Source organism: Cyclopterus lumpus, chromosome 17 (assembly GCF_009769545.1).
Source record: "Cyclopterus lumpus isolate fCycLum1 chromosome 17, fCycLum1.pri, whole genome shotgun sequence".
Lineage (NCBI taxonomy): Eukaryota > Metazoa > Chordata > Actinopteri > Perciformes > Cyclopteridae > Cyclopterus > Cyclopterus lumpus.
Window position 1 is genome coordinate 11,839,156 of NC_046982.1, and position 25,399 is coordinate 11,864,554.

At 40.7% G+C, this 25,399-nt stretch overlaps 1 protein-coding gene across 1 annotated transcript in view; it reads right to left on the reverse strand.

Annotated features, from left to right (window-relative positions):
* Positions 1 to 25,399, reverse strand: part of pde1cb (phosphodiesterase 1C, calmodulin-dependent b) — an 80,379-nt gene that overhangs the window by 37,116 nt on the left and 17,864 nt on the right. The gene's annotated exons all lie outside the window — the stretch shown is intronic.

Genomic DNA, 25,399 nt, shown 5'->3' on the forward strand with positions numbered 1-25,399 from the left:
GCCTTTCCCAAATGGCTTGTGTGGCCTAAACAGAGCCACAAACTGGACTTGAACTGGAAGCGATCACCTGATCTCTTCTGGTGTCAGAAGTACTACATCCACCCCGACTACATCAGATACTTAAATTCAGCAATTCATTCACAGTCTCTGAACTAAATCAAGACCATCACCACAACATCACATTTATCTCATTTGTTTCCGAGTTCTGGTCATGCAAGATCACCCAGAGCTCATTCCGTTGGTACTCAAATTGGCTTTCACTGAGAGGCTCAGTAAACATAAACATTGCCTAGATCCATCCATGCATTCTTTCTGGCTTTATCCATCTCCTGCTCTAGCAAGAAAAGCCCATTTGGCCACAATGGTCTTTCACAGAGGCTGTGGGCCACAGGAGGTATTTGAATACACTATATGTAAGGTCTGCCACTAGGACCAGAATGACTGGGTTAGCTGGAGATGAATGAGGTGAGATGATAGATAGCTGAATGGAAAGAAATGCACATGCAGCACTCTCACACACTCTCTCACACACACACACACACTCACACACGCACACACACACACACATACACACACACATACACATTCAGTAAACACATTCAGTAGACAAAACACTACAGGACACGCATATCCTATTTTTTGCAATCTCACACAGTGTGACTAAATATTACTCTCTCTCTAGGGGGGAGGGGGAGGAAGGATGGATATAAACAACCAGATTAAAGAGACAATCTGCCCCATAAATCTGCAATATTATCTGCTGCAGGCGCAGGAAGGGGAAGGCTTGTGAGCTGGGCTGGCACCAAGAAAAGCCGGTGACGTTCCTGTTCTCATCTCCCCGTGTAGCTCAACTATAGGATAAAAGCCTATCATTTAGGTCTTTGTAATCAATCTTCAGACTCACAATACACTTAGCTCAATAATGTCATTCTGAGGTAGGCAAAGAGAGAGAAACTAATCAGTGTAGAAGCCCTTTGTTGCGGAACGAAAATGCAGCACTTTGACGTATATGCTCTTTTGAAGTCCAGCAAAGTAAAACAATTGTGTGCAGCTATTGATGGGTATTGTTTGGTCTAAATAAAAAATCCATCACTATTCCGTGTATAGAAGCAGCTGCTTGTCCATAGGTGCACATGTTGCATGTCTGTGAACGAGTTGCATGTGTCCAGGTATTTCATATCAGAGAATGTGTATCTTCTTTTTAGTCTGTGCATATGTACCGATGCACAAACTGCAGGGTGTCTGAGACTGAGATGGTTACCTCAGAAAAGCACCTGATGTGGAGCGAAGGGGAAGGAAAAGGGAAAAACAAAAAGATCAGTTGAGAGGAATGCAATTACCCCTCTAATCATCAGGTAGTAGAGGAGGAGATGGGGTGAAGGGAGGAAGGAGGGGAAGAAAGATCAGAGTGAGAAAAGAAACTGCAAGTGAGGAATAATCAGTAGTGTATCCACGCTTTTAACCACAGCAACAAAATCACAACATTTTCCACCTAAAAAAAACGGGTTGAATTACACACAGAATGACCACATATAAATATAAAAACACCAAAAAAGGAGACATAACTCACCACAAAACAATTACAGAAGAAACAGCATGTTATTAATGGCTGAAAATAAAGTCTGAGCTGCTGTCATCCGCAGACTGAAATCAGCCTCTGTTTTGTATTACAAAAGCTCTACTGACCAAGCTACTGGTGCTCCATCTGGCTCGTTTACACTTTAGGCATACAAGAGATTTATTGCGCTCCTGAAGTGGCAACTCATGACCGAGCTTCAGCCAGCTATTGTACGATGAAATAACAATTTTAACTAGTAATAATATCACTTAACATGTTGTCTTCTTCTGCACTATATCCAAGCAAATCGATTTCAAACTAAGACTTAGTTGGCTACAGCTGAAAGATTGTTCATTTAATTGTTGTTAATTTGCTGTAGAACGCCTGGGAGATTAGGGGAAAAACTAGAATTACCGCCTTGCGGCCGTATGCGTCGGCCAATCAGTAAAGGTGCATTAACATCCACGTTGTTCAAAAATGCCATCACTTTATCATTCATCTATCAAGCTCCTCAGGCTGGCTTAGGTTTGCCTTATAATCTGTACACTTTGTTAAAATTGTGGTGATATTTGTAAACGACAAGACCAAAATGTGTTCTCGCTCAAAATTTGAGAGAGATGTCTTAAGAGAAATTAATTTAATTGCAGTTGGAGTGCAAATGAATAAAGTAAGCATGAAGATAGTAATAGATAGTAGTAGAGTAAGTCTAGTCTGTCACTTTAAATGGATAAACAGTGTGCAGCATCTTTATGTTTTAAGTCATTATCTGAGCTCATCGTCATCTTTATTGTAATTCCTGGTCCTTATTGCTCAAGAGACAATTATTAATTTGGTTCATGACGTGCATGTGGTCTTATTTGTTTCCGTAGCCAGCTAATCCCAAAGCCAAACCAATAACAGTATTGCACTGTGGCCCCCAAATGAATCATCTCCAATAAATAGCTTAATAGCAGTGGTGACAAATGGCCTCGAATCTTAGAAAAGAGAGACAGCGAGTCTCGGGTAATGGCATCTAATGGGCTGTTCTTGAAAGGCAGCCATTGCCTGGAAGATGTGCTGCCTAATTACTGACAGCAACCATTTTTGGCCCCTGTGATTCTCAGCTTGATGATATCTGTCCTCATCTCCTTTGCTGTTGCTCTTTTTTTCTTTTGTCAATGTATTTGTTTCTTCTTTAACTGTTCCCTTTGTTGTTATGTCTATGCAAATGTTATACTTTATATGAGGACCAAGAGCTACCTTTAAATGTGTTAGTTTTTCAGTCATTTTACTTTTTATCTGACAATTCCCTTTTTTGTTTATTGAATATTTGTTGACATTTTGTATACTATGATCATTGTTATATTATACAGATCCATAGCCAGGATGTTATTATTATTATTAATATATATATATATATATATAAATATTTATATATATATATATATATATATATATATAAATATTTATATATATATATATGTATATATAAATATTTATATATATATATATATCTATATATATATAGATATTTATATTGTGACGACCCTCTCTGCCACTGGCTCGTGTCCCTGCAGGTGGCCTCCCGCTAATCTGCATGAAGACTAGGGTTCAGTGAGGTAGGTTAGTTTTGATAGGCAGTCTAGGTAGAGGGACTTCCACATTAATTCGGGGGCATATGATTGTTTCTTTGTCATTTCAGTTCACTAGTTGACCGAGGCCAACTGCTTGCTGTGTTTAGTGGTAGCCTTTGTCCTGCGTTATGGAGGAGTTAGAGGCCTTTTTCTCTGCTCCCCATGAGGAGTTTTTGGATCGTTGCACAGTTGATTGAAAAAGGAGTGCTGTGTCAGGACTCAGCCAGCCGGACTCCCTCCTCAGCCCGTTCACACAGTGACACCCGGTACCTCAGAGCGCGCTGCCAGGGAGCTACGGGCTTGGAGGCGGGGACAAGCCAGGTGAGCTCCAACTCACACCTGAAGCCACTCAGCTCGTCCCACAGCTGCAGCTCGTCAGCTCGTTGTCTACGGGGAATAAAGATCAGGACTGTCTGTGCTGATGTTGCGAGGTCGTGCCATGATGTCCGTGGACGGTCCCGCCGCGGGTCTTTGCTGGTTCCCTTGTGTCTTTGCTGATTTTTTGTATGGAGTATTTTCTTGGATTTTTTGTATAGATTATTTTCTGTTCGACCATCAAGTGGATTACCTTTTTTCCCTTCCCCTGGAGAAGAGGAGTTTTTTTGTTTGTCGGGTTGATATTCAATCACTGGTGGATTAAGGGGACACTTTGAGTTTTTTTGTGTTTCTTTTGTGCTCTAATAAACTGCCGTGTGTTTGGCTTAGACCAACCTTCCTGTTGTCGTGCGCTTGGGGTCAGAGACAAACCGTAACATGCTGGTTGCTAAACTGGAGGGACTGGGTCAGGCGATAGCAGCACAAGGACGTTCAGTTCTGTTGGGCCTTACATTTGAGCAGCAAAAATAATTGCTTTTGTTACAGTTTTCTCTGGAGAAGGAGAAGCAACAGTTTGAACTGGAAAGGGAGAAGGAGAAACAGCAGATGGAACTGGAGAAGCAAAGGATTGAGGGGGAAAAGCTAGTGGCAATTGAGAGGTTGCGGCAGGGACAGAGCTGGCAAAGTTCGAGTTAATCAGAGATGGTAAGCTTTCTGGGGTTGTTTTGCAAGGGGGTGAAAGTTCGTCGTCACGCTCTCCCAGTGTGATGGATAATTTGCACCTTTTGCCTAAATTTAATGAGAAGGATCCAGATGTGTTTTTTTCACTGTTTGAACGGGTTGCAAGGGCAAGAAATTGGGTGGACTCTGAGCAAACTTTGCTTTTGCAGTGTGTGTTGTCAGGAAAAGCACAGGAGGCATATGCGGCTTTAGGTGATGATCTAACCTATAGATCAGTCAAGGATGCTGTCCTGAAGGCATATGAGTTGGTCCCTGAAGCATATCGCCAACGTTTTAGGACATGGGAAGAGAAGGTCAACCAGTCTCATATGGAGTTTGCAAGAGAACTGGCAAATAATTTCAATCGTTGGTGTGTGTCTTCTGATGTCATTGATTTTGAGGGTTTGTGCAATTTAGTCGTCTTGGAACAGTTTAAGAATACTCTGCCCAGTCGTGTGGCCACATATCTTACTGAGCGTAGAGTTACAACTGCCACCCAGGCTGCGGGGTTGGCTGATGAGTACGTACTGATTCATAAAAGCCGGCTCACTGAGTCTGTGTGGGAGTCTGTGTTGCAGAAAGGTGATAGTAGTAGGTCATCTATTCGTTTTGGGGGGTTTCAGGGTAGAACGCCACAGGGAGCACCTGAGATGGGAGGGAATATGTGCCATTACTGCCGTGAGGCAGGCCATTGGAAACAGGACTGCCCAAAGCTTGGGACTAGGAGGCAATATGCTGGGCACAGACTGGTAGTGACGTTAAGGTGCCTGTTAAGATTTTAAGGGATACAGGGGCTGTCAACTCTTATGTCCGGAGCTCCATTTTACCATTGTCGGATGAGACGGACACGGGGGATAAAATTCAGATGCGAGGAATGGGGTTGAGGATATTGCCTGTCCCGGTGCATAGACTGAGTCTAGACTGTGCTTTGGTGCAGGGCAATGAGCCTATTGGGGTGAGACCAGCGTTGCCATTGGAAGGGATTGACATCATTTTTGAGCAACGACTTGGCCCGTAGTCGTGTTTGGGCAGATATGCCTCCTCCTCCGATAGTCACGCCCTCTCCCTCAGTGGCAGTATACATAGAGAGAGAGAGAGATGTGTGTGTGTGTGTATATATATATATATATATATATATATATATATATATATATACACACACACACACACACACACACACACACACACACACACACACACACACACACACACACACACACACACACATACATATCTCTCTCTCTCTCTCTCTATGTATACTGCCACTGAGGGAGAGGGCGTGACTATCGGAGGAGGAGGCATATCTGCCCAAACACGACTATGTGTATGCAACTTAAACTAAGTTGAGTGGTAAACTTGAGAATAACCTGAGATTCCACCTAATGTAATGCAAGTGCATTGAAGGAACAGTCTCAGCTTTAAAAAAAAAAAAACATATGGCCCATAAAAGACTGAAAAACAGCTCTGCAATAAAAACAAGCATAAAGACAAAATTATAAATGGACATATCCTCATACAAACAAAGACACTGTACCTGAATCTCAAAACTTCTGTCCTGCACAAACAAAGACTGAAGGGCAAATTCACAATGAATGAATTCTGGCTGTAGATGGCTCTATGAATTAAGCGTCACATGAAACAGCTATCTACCCCGCCTCAAGGTCTGATTCACAGATGATACTGCAGATATTACAGCTCAAATACACCCATAATGTTGCTCTCTTATTGCAACTATCCATGTGGCAAATTTGCTTTTGTGCCCAGAACACAGTAGCCAGAACAATGAAACTTTCAAACCAAGGTCCTGACAGACAGGTGCAGAGCATTCCTCAAATGTACCATTTGTGCAGGTTTATCGGCCGCCAACGCCATATAATCCTTTAATGAATTCACTGATGAGTGTCTGAACTGGAGCAAAGTGAGGAGATAAGGTTATAGATACCTGAGTCATTACTGCCACTGGAAACATGTACTGTAGCCCTGCACTTTGAACAAGCCAGGAGACACAAAAATTATCTCATAAACACAGACACACACACTCTCAACAGAGTTGGCAACTGGGCAGACTAACATAAGGCCATTTAAGGCTGGAGCCTTGACTGGATAAGATGGCAAAACACGTAAAGCCTTTGAAAGCTGGGCTATAAGGAGGGACCACTGTAGCATATTTAGACTTGAGTAAAAGCCTATTTCATTCAGCGCTGTATTCAGGCGCCTGTCAGGGAATACAAAGAGACACACAAACCATCAACTTGTTGCTTTGTTGATGAACAATCGGTGTAAGTGGTGGTGCTTGGGTGATCAATGCCTTTTTTGTAAACCTAAGAGAAAGGGGTGGGGCTTTTCGTATTTGGCAAGTGGATTAAATCAAATTACTCTCTGGCACATTCAGCATGAAGATTACACATATATTTGTGAAAGAAGGGACACATTTTGAATCGACCTTTCACCAAACCATCCCCTGGATGATTGTCAAATTACTGCTCCTGCTAAACTCGATCGTGGCCACGTTTAACAAACACATACTTAAAGATTATTCTCTTGTATCAGTAAAACTGAAACTTACTTTATGAAACTAATAATAAAAGATACATAACACCACTTCTTCTTACTTGCATGTGCAAATCTGTCAATTAGGCATCCAAACAGGGTTTTATGTTAGCTAGCAAGCTAAATCTGCCACCATTACCACTGTGAACTGCATTCATGCTGGGCGAGAATGGAAAGTTTGACAGCGCATAGCAACAGTAACCAAGGGGGGGCGGGGTTGAGCAAACCGTAAAATGTTAGAAGAGCACAATCAAAACCATGTGACCAAAATAATAACAGGAAAACAGTTTCCAAACCCGCATGAAACACAGGATCAAAGGCCTAAATAGACATATTTCCTGTCTTTACAGCCTTTCCTCCATCTCTCTCTCCCTTTACACACAAACTTTCCGCCATCCCTCCATCCTTCCCTATGTGAAGTGGACTATCTCTCCCGCCATCTGCATGTGTTAGGGGTTGTACTGGTGTGTCAGTAATGACAATGTCCCAGTGTTCCTCTCTGCCAATTAGCCCGGCCGTAATTACACAGACACATATGGAGCTGTCAATCACCCGGCTCCTCCACACAGGAACCCACCCACCCATCAGAGCAAGAGTGAGAGACAGAGAGACAGCGACAGAGAGAGAGAACGAGGGTTTCCAACCGCTAGCTCTATACCACTCCAAAAGACCACACGCTGTACCAATAAGCAGCATGAGAAGAGTTTCATTCAATTACTGTGCAGCAATCCCACAGCTCACAGAAAAATGCCATGAAACAGGGTTAGTGTGGCACTACGGCAACCTATTTTAGTTTACAGCTTCATTTGTTGTACTGAGTTAACACAAAAGTGAGTGGTGGATTGTAATGTATGCATTGATAAACTGTCTTTAGTGTTAGTTACAAATATTTGAAAAAATATAAAGATAAATATTTGGACGATATTTAAATCAATTCAAAACTGGATCGATTTAACATACGATGTGTTTGCAAAATGACCATACGTGTCATCCTGACAGGATAATGCTGACGATATTCTATTTTGTTATGGTTGTAAAAAACATCACAACAAAGACAGAAATAAACAATGTATGTATCCTACTATCAAGTGCCTGTGGAGTAAAATAGCTTATTGTAGAGCTCCATTGTTGTCCAAAAAACATCAATGAGCCACACTGTTGTGACATGTGACAGGTTCCTTCATTATAATGAACATGGCCAGTATTTAGAGTCAATCCAACATACACCGTCCTGCTGCTGTAAATAGGAACTAGAGCACCAAATGGTATCAATCCACATCTGAAAATAGTCCATGACAAATCCACTAATGTTTGCTAAAAACTGCAGCGCCCAGCTGTTTTAGGAAATTACTTAGTCGATATGTTTGTGACCTGTTTTTAAAGATTTACACCTTCAATAGTAACAACTATGAAGATTGAGTGTCCCCGAACAAGTCAGTGAAGTCAGAAAGGATTAAAGAGACACCGAAAGCATTGTTGGTTGTGGTCTTTTGTGGGATTTGGCCACTGGATGTTTCTATTCAAACCCAGAGGAGAGCAAAACGTACCGGATAAAAAGGCATTTTAAAGTCTACTGTACATTTCATCTTGATCTTGAGTTAAGCTTCCTAACATGCCTGCTGGACATCACAACCTGACCGTTGTTGAATATAAACTACATTATGTGTTTACTGAAAAAATATATAGACTCGTGCCTATACCACTGTTATTAATATATACCACACCAGTACATATATATATATACATATATAATATATGTTACATTTTCCTTTACAAAGTGAGGAAAGCAATGCTTAAGCCTGACATTGTCTTACATATTTAAGAAGGATCCCAGTCACTTCCACACAGAGAGACATACAGCTTATGAATTACGCACTGTTCGGCTGATTTGGGCTGATGACAAAAGCCCAAGTATCAGAATAACCATCGGGACAGAAAAGGTTGGATCTGTGCATCCTTTCTTGAGACAGAGACAGTGAGGGTAGAGAAGATGTTTTGGACATCCAGTAAGTAAGGATACACAGTCATGCAAACAATACATACAAAGAGCTGGGAGATTCAACCACTTACCACAAAAGCATCTGGCTAGTTTAATTTCTAAATCAGATCATAAACTAAATATTAGAATACAAAAATATCTTTGTCAGTTTAATAGTTGGGATATAAACATTTTACACTTTGACAAGGTCTCTTGGGTCCTCTAAAGCCATACAATATGTAATTTGCATCAGATGAATAATGGAGGACACTAAAAGCATGTTTTAGATCAATACAGAATCATCTTTAACAAATGATACTTAAATCTGCATAACCCACGCATTCAGTGGCATTAATGAATCCATGCTTTCGTGCTTGTAAATTAATGCATGCAAGTCTCAGATAATGGACAGCCTGATTTCCCCTGAGCATCTCCAACAGAACTAAACAAATGAGAGTTTCATAATAAAGAAGATAACGTGCATGGCACTCGAGTTCTTTGTCAACCTTCAAAATGCTGTCAGTTGTTTATGGTTCTAAAACAACTGCGTCCCCATCATTTCTATCCATTATGCACGAGATATGAGTTGACACTTAAATCAACACAAGAGAGAAAGAGCAAGCGAAAGCAAGAGTATTTATTTGTGCATACATGTGTGACAAAGTGTGTTTGAATAGTGCAGATAAGATCTGTGACCCTCATAAATGATGGTTGGTGAAAAGAGGGGAGAATAACGCTAATAATAATATTAGAAATAATAATATCTTTCATTCAAATTGCACGTTTTATAATAAGAAACAATGAATAACGAGGAACGAAAAGAAAAAAAGGTAAGTCCAGGATGAGGTCCAGGGATGTAGGAGAGTGGGAGAAAATCCAGAAATCAGGGGAGTGTACAGGACGAGGATGAGGAGATGGGACGGAATGAGGGAGGAATGAGGAGGAGATCCAGTGTCCCAGCAGCAAGTCTTACCTCTGGGATGTCTTCTTGTACTTGCGCCTGACAGAGAGACAAAACATGTGGATAGTGAGGCATCGATTGAAATGTTTCTCGTTTCCATCTTGGATTTATTTTTCTATTTAACATTAAATGAAAGACATTGGACCTCACGTAAGAACCACAATTTCAGAGTTTTTCATATTCACCAAAATAATCTAATTCTTAAAGTTTTTTTTGGTTGTACGAGTGATGAGCAGATAGTCCGTCTTACCTCACAAGGAGAAAAGAAATCTGGTTTGACTCGAGAATCACAATGCTTTAGTGTAAATTTGTTCAAATATAGTACCACATAGAAATAAACTCAAATAACTACTATTTCGTTGACCATAACATCAGCAACATGGTTTGCCAATACAGTTTTAAAAATAATCTCTACGCCCAACAGCTGACTCGGGGTCTTTATGCAGGTTGCTGTCCTTCCATGCATACATAAGAATAAAAACATGTTCTTTCGTGAGAGCCAATGAGCTTCTAACAGCAGACAGTATCACAACAAATACAAATAAGCAATAAAGAGAATTATACTGCATCAGATTTGTAGATTTAGACATTATATGTAAACAAATAAATACATTAAAAAACATAATATTAGTTATATTAATCAGTTATATTATTCAGTATATTATTAAAAAAAGGCAAATGCTTACAATCACTTATATGAGGCGTTGATGAGAGGCATAACGATATTCAAACACATACATTTACTTCACATACACATACACACACACACACACACACACGTGGAACCTACACAGTCACATTAACAAAGGAACACTGTCAGTCATCCTAATATTTGGCCTTAAATACACACACAACTTTATCAAGAGGTAATAGCGTGGCTTTAAAAGCGTAATTTATACAAAGAAACACACACACACACACAGAGAGAGAGAGAGTGAGACATCCCCCCCCCCCCCCACACACACACACACACACACACACAAACACACAAACACACACACATACAGAGACAGAGAGAGAGACCCCCCCCCCCCCCCCCCTCCCCGCCCCACACACACACAGAGAGAGAGAGAGACCCCCGCCCCCAAGCAAAGTGGAGGAAAGGATGGACCCACTGCAGTTCCACAACAGACATGGATTACAATTTCATAGCATGGCAGAATTCATAGCACTTAGCTTGATTTGGTCCTCAAGCTCAATGTAAAAGTGCAAGCTAAGGAAGTTATTCCCTGTAAAAGATATATTAAGAGCTCCCTCAAGCCTAGTGAGAAAAAAAAGATTAAATCATTCACTTAGGGCCCATCAAGCAATTCAAATGAAAAAAAAACGACATGAAGTGTTCAGGTGAGATGGTTACCATTTGGAACTCAACAAAGAAAAAGAAGAAGTTTAAAGCTTTAAATGATATGGATAACAAAAGCACATAATAGACAAGAATAAGAATAAGAATAAATAACAAAATGGGAAAAATGGAAGTATGGACATGTCCTATTCTCCTGGCCTCTTCTCCTGTCTTTTATTCAACCTTTGGCCCCTCCCCTCCTCACTGAGCCTGCTTTATGTCCAAATATGTGTGTCAACAATACTGCGCTTCTTCTAATTAGAAGGCTTTACTGCAATGTCCTCGGCATAATGAGGATGTGGGTTGAAAGGGGTCATGGAAATTCCAAGAATGATTGTAATTATAAAGGTCACAGGAAGCAGCATTTCAGCAGTGTTTTCAAACAGCTGGTTGGATGCCTAACAACAGCTGGGTTTTTTTTATTTTTATTTTAGTCAGTGCCTCACAAATCGGTTGGTTCCACAAAGTGGACACGGCCTCCTTGATCCTGCTTGGACCAAATCTAAGATGCCCTTGCCTTAAAATGAACTGTTGATCAAGTGATTCAATCATTTATTGATTTCCATTAATCAGTGGGTGACGGTGAGGTCGGGCATGTCGCAGTGATCTTATATACCAATGGAAATCCATCGGAATCCATTCACCGATGATCAAAACAGAAATGGGCCTTTTGTCAGAGGGAAGTAATACAACAAAAGACGCTGTTCATGCCTTGATCGGTGGATGTCACCGAGCTTTAGACTGTCCAAAGCAAATTCTCTCTCGGTCTATCCATGGATGATTGGTGTACTAAAAACACAAAACATACACTGGGAAGTGTCAACATCTGTGGGGCTGCCTGTCAGTTGGAGCTCCCTCTCTTCTGATGGAGGCTATCTGTGAGATTAAAGGCTAATATGATCTCTGACACGCAACAGGAGCCCTCAGAGCTCTGAGCAGAGTGCAGCATTGTCGTGATGAGAAAAAGAAAATAAATAAATAAAGGCCGGGCCCCCGTTACATTCATCCGAATCACTATCCATCAAATATCCCAAAAGACAAATGGTTATGATAGGGAATGTATGACGGTGACCAAATGAAAAGACAATGAAGTCATCCGAGGAAACTAAATGTGGCAGCGGATGATGGTGGAGGGACCCACATATTGGGGTTCTGACACAGGAGACAGAGAGAGACAATGACTAATCATGGAACAATAGATATGCCATAACGTGAAAATAACAAAAAGAAATAGAGTGATGTGAGAAAGGGAGGAAGACAGATGAACTGCAGCCCCATGAAACGGTTCATTCACTCAGTTGTCGTCTGTGGTGCAGAAGGAAACTGCATTTCATTCAGACCTCCAGCGGTAACATGAAATATTCTTTTCTTAACGCAACCCTCCTAGCAACACTGCCGTCTCCTCCCCCTGCGGAGTAAGAAGGAGGAGAACTGACAATGAAAACAATTCCCACTTCAACTTGCATATATACGATGTGTGGGACTCTAACCAAAGGGCGAAAGGTCACAGAGGTGTTGATTGGTTGGTGGATGTGAGAAAGTAATATTGTGGTATTGAGGGTTTTAAAAAAGAAACTAGTAATTTGAAATGTGAGGCTTGAGGAGGCTTGTGTATTATTTAAAGATGAATAGTGGTGATGCATAAGAGGAGATACAAAACAAAATAGATACAAATGTAAAATGTGCCTTAACTTCAACCATGTGCAAATTCAGTCATTCATGTCTTGTAGCACCATCATTATAAATGGAAACAGGTGTTAAAAGCAGCATGAAGAGACATCATTGTCTCTTTAAAAGATCATGATGCATGGCAGTAAAACAGTACTTTGACTTAAATACACATGCAATAAGGGTGCAATTGTGAGAAAACCTCCCTCAGTTCACACTTCAGCTATAACATATATTTTCCTCCCTGCTGTCCAATATTGTAAACAAGTCATTCAAAATAGTTCAAGGAAGGTAGCTCAGAGCTACTTGACTTGAATAATGTCTCTCTCTCTCTCTTTCTCTCTCACTCTCACACACACACACAAACTGAAACGCTTTTTCCTGTTTCCTTCCTATATGTTTATATCAGTGTATCTGTGATTAAGCTATTACAGATCACGTTTAAACTCAGGCGTACATATTAAAAGCTTAGCACAACACATTTTCCTCACACAGAGGCATACGCACCATTACTACACACACACACACACACACACACACACACACACACACACACACACACACACACACTCACACACACTTTTTGGAAACGGTAAAGGTGGATATACTTACAGTCCACGGAGCCTGAGCCAAATCTTCTCAATCTGTTCCGGCTGCAGGTACTTCAGAGCCGTGCTTTCAAACTCCTCGATCTCTTTGGTGGGAGACTCCATGTTCGAGTCTCAAAGAGTTCCAGATGTACCAACAAGAGATCAAACACACACAAAAGTTTAATCCCTCTTAAGTGTGAGCAGTGAGGAAGACGCAGCACCGAGCAGAGGGAGTTGGCAATGTGGTGGAACCCAGGACGTGACCGAGGTTTCCTCTTCTTCATTCACATTTGCACCCACAACTGCAACAAACCGGACGTCATCCTTCCTTTTTCTCTCTTTTCTCCCTTGTTTATGTGAGAGAGTGTTTGTGACTGAAACTCAGCAACACTCCGTGCAATGCAGTGCTCAAGCAGCTGTGACAGTCGTGAAACAGTATCTCTTTCCCCTCTCTCTCTCTCTCTCTCTCTCTCTCTCTCTCGCTCTCTCTCTCATTCGTTCACCTCTTCCCTGTGTGAGCACAGGGGTCCTGGAGCCATGCCATGCTCTCCCAGCAACAACGGGATGCAGACGACAGGGCAGCACAATCCGGGATTAACGCTCACTGCTGAGCTCTCCACACAAGAGGGAGGGAGGAGAAACACCACCAGTCAAAGAGAGGGAGGAGTCTGGTTGATAATGAGAAACAATGTCCTGTTTCAACCATTGGAAGAAGGGGAGTGAGGGAGGAAAACGAGTGGGGATGGAAAGGAACAAGAGGGAGAGACCTTTAAAAGAAGAGATCACGAAGATGTGAGTGACCTGGATTTCTGTAAGCAAATATCTGGTCAAAGGAAAGATTTGAAACGGGACCTTTTCTTGTCAAGGCACTGCAAAACGGACACAGCTTTCCTTTCTCCTTACCCTCTGATGTATAGACACTTTCACATACGTACGCTTACTTCATCAGGAATATAAAGGTAAATGTCATGGAGCAAGTGTAGATTTCGACAGTTGTGTAGATCAACATACAAAGCGACGGAAATGTATTCATCGTAATACATTTGCTGTACAACATGTTAAATGCCATGCAAGAGAGGATTAAACAGCGTGCAGACAGTGCATGGACACTGATTTGACTGAGATTACTCTGATCCATTGAGCTCATTCAGGACCATCCCATATTCAATCCCCCCAGATATAATAGTTGTTCTGTCTCTCGCTCTCTCTGACATACACACAACAGACTACAGCATGTCCTCTACAGTTTATAGGCCAAAGTGTCCTTTCTGCCTCATTTGGTAAGATAATGTTTGAGGTTAATAGGCCAGTTTAAAATTGTAGACGGTTTCATGATACCTGCTGCTGTAGACATCACAAAAGGTCCTGCATATAAATGTATTATATTCAATCCGCTATGAAAGATGTGTCAGTTATTGAATACTGAATATCGTAGATACTGAGTTCTCTAGCTTCTGCTTGTCTGGACTCATTTTTTCATAATGTTCTCATTTATTAGTGTGAATGCTGATTTGCTCGACTCTTCTGCATACTTTCAGCTACAGAAACCGCTCAACTATTGAAATATTCAGCGTTTTGAAGACATCTCTGCTGTGACTTGTTTCTACCTGTGATACTTTTTCTAATGTAACTCAATGGAGAAAATCATCTTGAACGTATTACACTTTGAAATGCTATTGCTTTCATATACTTTAGGCTACAGACTTAATTTGCAGCGTAAACTGGTTCCAAGACATTTAACTCCTAAAGTATGGTTCAGCTTTTTGGTGACTTTTACGTTTTTTTAATTATTACATTTTCAGACCGTCAGATTAAATAACGTGCGTCTGTGTATTGGGCATGATATTCAAAGCTAAAATGGATGACATCACTGCAATAGTGGAAAAAACATTTTAAACTTAAAACCTATTCCCAAAATGTTCACTCTTGTTCAAAAGGTAACAAATCCTGTGCTGATGTCAGACATATTACTATTGAATCCAATCGAAAACATTTGCTCGTAACAACCTGCGAGTGACAGGAACACCAAGGAACTGCCTCATAGTTTCAGACTGAAAAAGGCTATACGTCAGTATACACTACAACTTTTCTAACCTGCTGCTGCTACTTCTACCACTACCATAACTACTACTACTACTACTACTACTACTACTTCTACTACTACTGATGATGCTACTACTGGTGCTAACGCTACAACTGTTCTTGATAGTGCTCAGACTACTGCTATTACTCCTACTGCTACTACTGCTACTACTACTACTACTACTACTGCTACTACTGCTACTACTACTACTACTACTACTACTTCTACTGCTACTACTACTGCTACTGCTACTACTACTACTACTACTACTATTACTACTGTAAGCGTGGTTCAAAATTGTCTGCCTGGTAGAGCCTTTGGAAGAAATCAGCCAACAATTTCTCTCGTTCTGGTAGATTTATTTCTCTGATCACAAGCAAAGTACAAGCGCTGCAATTGCAATCACAGTGGAGTCTCAACAACTCTCCTTTAGAACCACAAGCCCGGGCCTTACATACACAGATTTCGTCACAGGTTCGTATGCATCATCCTAACTTCTAATTGGCGCTGAGATTTATCAAGGAGGGGTATAATTCCATCTCCTCCTCTCTCCTCACAGGACTGAGCCCTGCAAGGCCAAGACGCTTTTTGATTAGACTATTCAATATCATATGGGTGTACTGTGATCTAAGGCGCGTCTCTATAACCGAGGAGCAGACAGCTACAACTACTACTACTGCTAATACTACTGCTATTACTCATACTGCTACTACTACTACTGATATTACTTCTACTGCTGTTGCTACAACTACTACTACTACTATTACGCCTACTGCTACTACACTACTACTACTGATATTACTCCTACTGCTGTTGCTACAAATACTACTACTACTACAACTACTGCTACTAATACTACTGCTTTTACTCCTACCGCTACTACTACTACTACTACTACTACTACTGCTGCTACTACTACTACTGCTATTACTCCTACTGCTGTTGCTACAACTACTTCTACTACTACTTCTACTGCTATTTTTCTGCATTTTATAGTTATCTCTATTAGCTTGTTGTAAACTTAACTTAACATGTAAAGCATTAGAAATTGCAGTAACTACTTTGAAAGGTGATTTGTCAAATGTCAAATGTTTGGTCTGATTGCTATAATGAACCATTTCATTTTTTCAAATTTTAACTGAAATACCAGCTCCCGGATGCTTATTTCAGGATTTTCTGTTCCTTCTCACAAGGGACATTACATTAAAATGCTACACGGTATGTTAGAAATATATTGTGTAAAAAGTAAAAACACGTAGAACTTTTAAAGCCCTTTCTGCTGCTTTCTCTCCTCCTTCTTATAGCTCCTTGCTCACTGGAAGTCTAGTGGAAACCAATTAGTCTTCCCTGCAAGTCCAAAACTTGCAAGGATGACTCAGCCCAGACACTCCCCCCCCCCCTTTCTTTGAGCCCCCTACCATACTCTTAGGTCTTTCAATTACTTGATGCAGGATGCAGGGATAAAGCAAGGGCGCCACCTCAAAGAGGCTCCTGCTTTCATCTGCTGAGTTGGGTCCTCTGTGAGGAGAGAGGAGATAGGTCTGCCTGAGTGCATGAAGCCTGCTGATGTTCTCTTCAAAGGCACACTTATCTGTGTCTCTGTATCCCTCTATCTTAGGCTTTCAGTTTATTTCTCTTTCTGGCTGCCTTTCTTCAATCCACTCTTCATTGCTGTGTTTTTCTCAGTTTTACTGGAGGTATGTATGTCGAGCCCCAGGAGATCTCAAGCCACAGCCAGAGTTGACAGGTCAACTACAGGGGAATCCACAACAGTAGCTTCACATTTCACTGCTTGCTGTTCACAGGTTGACACCCCAGGGACCTGATGTCCTGTGTCCTCTGCATGTGTAAATGTGACACTGAACAAGGTTGAGCCTAGTGAGAAAGGTTCTTTCAAAAGCATTGCAAGGACTAAGAAGGTCAATTCAAGCTGCATTGCACTCTGAATCTAGTGCTTACGCAGATAAATAAGAATACACAGAAAGTGCTGTCTGAAGAAGTACGTAGACGTTAACTGACTCTTGATTGGAAGTTTGTGAGAATCAGATGGTCTGGGTGTGGGAAGAGAAGAAGAAATGTGCTCACTAAAGGCAGATTTTCCAATGACCTCCACCACCTCCACACAAGAACATCAGTATAGGATGATTCAGCATGACAATGTTTAATTTTTTTTCTTCTTACATGTCAAAACTTTTAAAGTGTATTTTCTACAATAATATACAATTTCAGTATGGTTACAGTTCAGAAAAGACTGTGGTTATGGCAAAAACGTTATGGTTAATGAATGGTTAAAGTAAGCTTTAACTGAAGTGCATCGGATAGTCAACCAGTGTCTGTAACCCCTTTCCCAAAGCCTTTACAACACCATAATTGGGGGTGGGGGTGGTCTGGCCCAGGCCAATATGAGCTATTAAAGTCAAGCATGTTATGGGGGAGAATGAATCCTTGTTTGCTTGTTTAAGAAGCTGATAAAATGGTACGTATCACTCATTGCTTCTGACGTGGCTCTCATTCTGATGTGTCACATTTGACAACCCTCATTATAAGATGTTTGATTATCACAGAACAATACACTCTAATATTATTAAGGGTTAAAGAAAATATTTATAGCATCCCACATTCCCTACAAAAAGGTCTCTGGTGCATGAAATAGCAGGAAGAAAATGCAGTCTTGTTGAGAGATGTAGCCCTGGGTCTTTGTACTGAAATCTACAAATATTTAAATTACATTGCCAACTGATGAATGAAACACCTCTCGGACTGTGGCAATGTGGCTAGTTTGGACCACTGGATGGTGAGAGGGTCAATACAACAATGTGCATGCAAGCATGCAATGAAATATTAAGAATACACTTTTGCTTGTTCCTCATTTCTAAATGATATGTTGTTGTTGCTGAGGAATCTGAGGTATTAGCAGTCTGAAAGACATATTCTGCAGATAGACGTCACAAACCAATGCAAAATTCTTCATGTAGTCAAATAGCAGAATGTGAGTAACACCTTTGCCTTCTGGGGGAGGAGGGGGGATGGGCTATATCTCTGTATGGGTTTCACAAATGTAGCCCCCATTTGACTGATAAAACAACACAAGATCAAAAACGGATTGCGTCCCCTCACATAATGATCATCAAAATATGTCCCTGATGAATTACTATCACATCAACTGCTCACGAAAAAAGCTAATGCATCAAGTCTTGGGAGAGTTAATTATTCGTATGACTATGATAGAGAGACTTTCCACTCTGGTAAGGTATTCTTGTCACCGTATTCAGGCTCCCTCAAAGCTCACACATTGAAATCAAGACATTAACAGCCCCGGCCATGTGGAGGAACATGAAAAATTCAGATCTCATTTAAATTTCCAGGCAAGCCGATAAGGATATCTATGTATCAAAATAGCAATTGCCTTTGCGGTAATGACCACATTTTGATGATGATCATCTATCACAAAATACTGTATGTTTTTCCATCTATTACTACCGTATTTTTCGCACTATAAGGCGCACTTAAAAGCCTTTATTTTTCTCAAAAAGCGACAGTGCGCCTTATAATCCGGAGCGCCTTATATATGAATTAATTCTGGTTGTGCTTACTGACCTCGAAGCGATTTTGTGTGGTACACGGCGCTCTGTCAAAATGTTTTAGTACGACTTTGGTAAACTACAAAGCCGCACCGCTTGCAGCATTATGGTGTGTTTACACCAAACGGCTTTATAACTCGCTTCAGTTTATTCGCCAGTCAAGTTGTGTTCATTTGTGTCTTTCGCAACCAGTTGCGAAAAGGGGGCGTGGCTTATCTCCGTGGCTTGTCTCGGTAAAAACAGTTATAATTTTCTCTATCCACCACGGTCGAAATAACCACTAGTTCTGCTTTATTCTTGTTGTGGACATCCCATAAACGTCGGAACATCTAACGCCCTGGTGTTTGGGTTCATAACATCACCCGTAGGCTCACACAGCTCGGGGAGTTTCACCGACTCCGCCTCGATAGCTTCCGCTTCCAGCGCTATCAGAGCAGCAGCAGCCCAACGGGCGGAGCATCTCAACGCTGATTGGCTGCTACCAGAGCAGCAGCAGCCCAACGGGCAGAGCATCTCAACTCGCGTTGGAAGTTGAAATATTTCAACTCTGGCGAAATTTCGCAACGCGCGAAACATGTATATCGCAACGCCCGGCGAATTTCAACCAAACGCGTCTGTGCGTTGGCTTTACATGGGATCCAGACGCACGAAAAATTCGCAGCGCGTTTGGTGTGAACGCCCCTTTACGGCAGTCAGGAGCGTCGCGGAGTAATACATACTGTGCTTTGCCATAATATTACAGTGTGTGTGTATAAGGACCCCAAAATGGCACCTGTCAAGAGACACGCTTACGACACAGACTTCAAACTCAAGGCTATCAGTCACGCAGTAGAACATGGGAATAGAGCAGCTGCGAGAGAATTCAACATTAATGAATCAATGGTACAGAAGTGGAGGAAGCAAGAAGATGACCTGCGCCAAGTAAAGAAGACCACACAGAGTTAGCTAACGTTTGATTTAGCGGTATCAGACTGTTTTTTTTACGTGTTACAACTGAACAAGGTTGGGAGTTATTGTGAATACGCTCATTAACGTATTAATGCGCCTTATAGTCGGGTGCGCTTTATATATGAAAAAAGATCGAAAATAGACCATTCATTGCCTTATAATCCAGTGCGCCCTATAGTGCGGAAAATACGGTAATTTCTCCTTCTGGATTGGATGTTGTGGAGATGGAAGGATGGGTGGGAGAAATTGAGGGCACCCAGCAATACAGCTATATTTATTTGCGGAGTGATGGAGGTAAAGAAAATACCTCAGAGAAGAAACTTCCTATTACTTCATCTCCAAGAGATATTACTATAGGTCAAAGGTGATCATACAACAGCGCAAATGTGGGCCCAGGTGAAGAGGGAGGCAATCAGACTTGAGTATTTGAGTAGCACGGTGACAGTTAACATGAACATCAGCTTTCTTTGAAGTTATAAAGGTAAAAACTGTTACCACAGCATGATTTATGTTTTTTTTACTGTAATATAATGATTATTTTCCAGCACGTATGTTAGACTAAAATATGTGGCATGCACACACAATGAAGGAAACGTTCAGGCTAAACAGTATTTGTATTCACTTTTCAGTGGCATTAAAGTGTTTAGCCACACTAGCTGGAAGATGGTCTGTCGGTCGGTTGACGTTATTCAGTCTCCAACCACTCACCTGAAACTGATTATGACACATGCATTGGCTAAAGATAACATTAACGTGTCGTTTCTGTCTCCTGTCACTTTTTAAAAAAATAACACCAAACTTTCACCCGTCAGGTAGATTGTTATGATCCTCGGACATTTTATCTAGTACCACCAGCAGGTCCAAATTGTGACTACTGTATGTAAGTAACGAATGACATGTAATGTAATGTAAAGTAACGATAGCATTTAGTTCAAAGCACTGCTTTGCCGAGGCTTTACAGCTGCTTGCAGCAGAACCGCTCTTGTTGACCTGACAGCAACCTCACAGGAACAGAAGCCTGATATACTCATGGCTTTATAAGTGGGTGTAATGGCCAACATGTTAGCAAACAATTGCCTACTTACATTAGTACTACTTTTTCTATGTTTCTGTCCATCTGCTAAAAATCATGTCAACTTTACTTACATTTCAGCTCTGGTTTGGTGCACAAAATCTGTCACCGTGGCTTTTTAAATACTCAACTGTCTCTTCTGGTTTACGATCAATCATTTACACTGGCCAGTCGGAGCTACCGGCACTTTTTAGGACAGGTTAAAGGAGAGTTTTAGTGAGAGCAGTTGGGAGGCAACAGTAAAGTCTAAATACAGACTAGATAACCCAAACAAAGTACTTAATGCTGCTTACAGGTATAAATAGCTCTGGCATTGGGTGTTTCATTTGACAGGGTTTCTTTAGATTTCTGTTGAGATATTCCTAGTTAATTATCAATGCATTGTTATTATTATTATTATGATGATCATTAATATAATAATCATCATAATAATAATAATATTATTATCATGTGAGCTGGGATCAGCTCCAGCGTGTACGCAACTCTAAATAGGAAAAGCGGTTTGGATAATGGAATGGAATTATATATATCAACTTATCGCTTTTTAAGTTTATAGTCTTTGATGTTTTTATGTTTGTGATTAACAGTTTTTTTTCTTTCTTCCTATTGTATAAAGTTGAATTGAATTGAATATAAAAAATATCTCTTCATGTAGCTTTACTTTTAACTATACTGTCAAGTATATTGAGTTTTGAACACAAATCTGTAAATTTCCCAACCCATAGAAGACAAAGTGAGGTTGCATTTTGAAGAAAAGAAAAATGATCCGTTTTCATGAAACATCTTCAAAAACTTTTCAAAACCAGTGTTTGTTGATACAAGTGCTCATATCTAAATATCTATATCTGTAAATGTCCTTCAAACTTGTGTCTCTGCCGCCAGCGATAACAATTATGAACTCCCAAAAAAAAACACAATAGAAGGTGATCTTCTGTATAAGAGTTCACTTCAGGGTCAAGACTCAGTAAACGCCACACTCACTGCAACTCAAACAGCTTAAAGCGACAAGCATCACAGCAAATGTACAAATGTTAGTGCCTCAAGCCTTTAACTGCTGTGATCCTGTTACTATACTAATCCCACAATAGCATATATACAAATTTGAATATTCACATCATGGTTAAACAATCCACATGCAATTCACATAGTATTTAAAAGCTGAGCAAAGTGAATCCCATAGACTGTTTAAGCCTTTTCAATATTTTCACTGTTGACTTAAGTGAGAAGTAAGGTCATTTTCTCATACACTTCTATACAATCTGACTTCTTTTTGCAACCGGAGGAGTCGCCCCCTGATGGCTAGTAGAAAGAATGCAAGTTTAAGGCACTTCCACATCGTCTTTTTTCAGAACCGGAGGTTGCTTCCTGGTGAACAGACCATATTGAGTGAGGTCAGAAGGTATGAGGTAACGTAAGGGCAGATTCAAAGAAATAACCAATGGGTATTTTCAATCCATTTGTGAACGCATTTTTAAGAAAACATGGACTGATCATATCATTTAACTCATTAAACACAAATAAATTATATTTTACAATAGTTGGTCTACATCTGATCTATGTTAGGACTTTCCAAAAGGATTTGTTTTCTTTCATGTATATAATAATACATTACAACTCGTTTGATTAAAATCAAGTGGAAAAAAACCCCAAGAGCCTCCATTGATCTACACTTCAATCAATAACCCAACAAGTATTTTTATTAGTGAAATGTTGAAGGCTGCGAGTGAAAAAAGATATTGATCAAACCAAGGGCTAGAAGCTTTTATATGACCCAAAACGACAATAAAATACCATGTCTAGCTAACACAACTCTGAACTTTGGATGTCATTGGCACAGTTACAGTATTATTTTATATCCTGTTGCTGAAAACACTGCTGCATAAAAGCCCGATCCAGAAATATGTAGCAACATGTGACAGTCATGATCCAACTCGTTAACATCATAACTGTGAGGTCACGCCTCAATCCTTTTGATAAATAGCTCTGCCATTTGCCCATGTGCTTCCAGTCACAGTGGCCGGCAGAGGCTCATTAGCCGGCTAGTGAGGCTAGTGATGGAGGTTGTTTCTGCACAGGGGGATGTCAGTGGGGGTCTCTGAACCTACGGGTCAGCCTCCAAAACTATGGGCTGCCACAATGGACACGGCCACCTTAATCAACTGTAAATTTCACAACGTCACACAGCATCCAATTATACCGTAGATAAAATACAATCACACGTCTGACCATAGAAGGGTGTCTGAGTTCCAGCTGCATGTGTGCATGACTGTGAATTTAAGTGTGTCTGTGAGGATTCCGGTTACCAAATGTTTATTTGTGTGATAGCTTTGTTGCTACTGTGTACGACTCAGTTTGAGAAGAAACGAGTACACATGTGTTGAGTAAATGCTCAATAAAATGGCTGTTTTGTACTCAAAATGCAAGAAGAAGAAGGCACCATGGGATGATGTGATTAAAAGAACCCCAGTTAAACCTCAAACCTCATGCAGAGATCTAAACGAGAACAGTTAAATTGGCTGGTTCATTAGAAGGCAGATTAAAGTCACTGTTATGTAGTCCATTCACATATAAATTAAAATTGAGGTGATGGGTACACAAATTATATTGTGTAAATCATTACACCTATTACCTGTATCTAGAGCAAAGTAACTCGTAAATGTACAACAGCATAAGCAACATAGAGTGGGCTACAAGTGGAACATTGTGAGTGACTGGGGACTTCGGGGTGAACAATGAGACAACATGCCTGCGATACACAAAGCCATTCAAAGAAATCGACGGTTTCATCTTCTGTGTGAAAACCACATAGAGCCCATTCAGCTAGCAAGTGCTTAAACATGCATATTGCATCCCTAATGAGCAGAAACAACAGCATGACACCAGCCACACAGATGAGTCAGTGTGTGTTTATCCACTAATGGCTCCATATGGTTTTCTGTCCCTCACTGTGTGCCTAAGAATTCATTTGAGTGTGTTGTTACAGCAACTTTTCCACAGCTGCACATGCCTGTTAGGCAGCAATGCAGCTGATATGAAAATAGATGGAGAAAAAAGGTAAAAAGATAATCAAGCAGCTTTGTAAAGTGGAAAACGGCAACCAGCTAAACACAAAAATGAGCCGTTAGGATACTTGCAGGGGAAAGAACTGTGGAACTAAATAGTGCAATGGTTACAAAAAACAAAATTATGTCATATTCACAGCGGCCTCAGCTGACTTTTACCTTCATTCAAGCCCAGTTCATAACTGCTGGTCTTTGAATCACAGACTCCCATCCTGCCTGCTATACACTCTATATGATCCCTCTTCGTTCTCCAATAAAATCTCATTATCATCACCTGGAGGATAGCAGCAAGCTCTGACTTCGGAGGTGACACGGTGGTTACATCATATTATGGATTACTGCTAGTTCCTCGGCCATTTAATCACCTTGTGCCATAATCTTTCCATCTGTCATTCGGTTGTAGATCTCTGTACTCCCTGGGGATTTGCCCTCTATTAACCACGGTTGGGCTAGCCAAAGACTTGCTCTGACCTTAGTGGGATTTCCCAGACAAAGATGGGAAGATGTCTGTCTGTTCAGTGTGAATCATATAGAATGGATGCAACCAAACAAAAAAGCCAAACTATAAGCTCTTTTCTTTTGCTGGTAAATCACAATTTCACCATTTAAATTACTTTGATAAACAAGAAATTGGCAGATTCATTATTCATATTTTTTGACCTATTTTACTTTGATATAAACTCTTTGTGCTCCTAAAATTAATCATTTGGCCAGGAAACCAATGCAGCCAAATATTTAGCAGCATTTGGCTTGTGCTTGGAATTTGTTCTCTACCCTGATTAAAGCTTAAGCTATGTCTTAATATGGGCCTTTGACGTTGAAATAAGTCACTGTCTCTATGGACAAATGGGCTGTTTCCTCTAAGGTAGGTGAGAGTGCTTTTAGCTGCTCTGAGCTGACTATGTTTTTCTTTCAAATCTAGGCTGTAGCTTTTAAATGAAGGAACAGGCTGAGTCCAGTCAAGTGGAAAATCCCTTCCTCCTTGTCCCCATGTACTCTGGAAAAAAAGGGCCTACGTTCGAGGGAAGATAATGCCAGAGAACAACAGCGCTGTAATTTGAGATAGCATGAAGAAGCACCAGAGAAGAGTCATGTGTTACTGTTGGGAGATTTTGCAGAGAAGTAGAGAAAGAAAATTAGACAATAGTCAAATGAGAGTTCCACAATTTCATACCAAACACCCCATAAAATTATACATCTCTGTGAATTGTTTGCTGTACAAACAAAAAAGCATCGTTTAAATCAGCTTGCCATAACTCCTTGTCTATTTTGCATACGATCGCAGTCGGTGCATTTTTTGTATCTTCCTACAAATGCTCACTCCTCGCCACCTGCGGCATTTGTGAACGTCTCCAGAG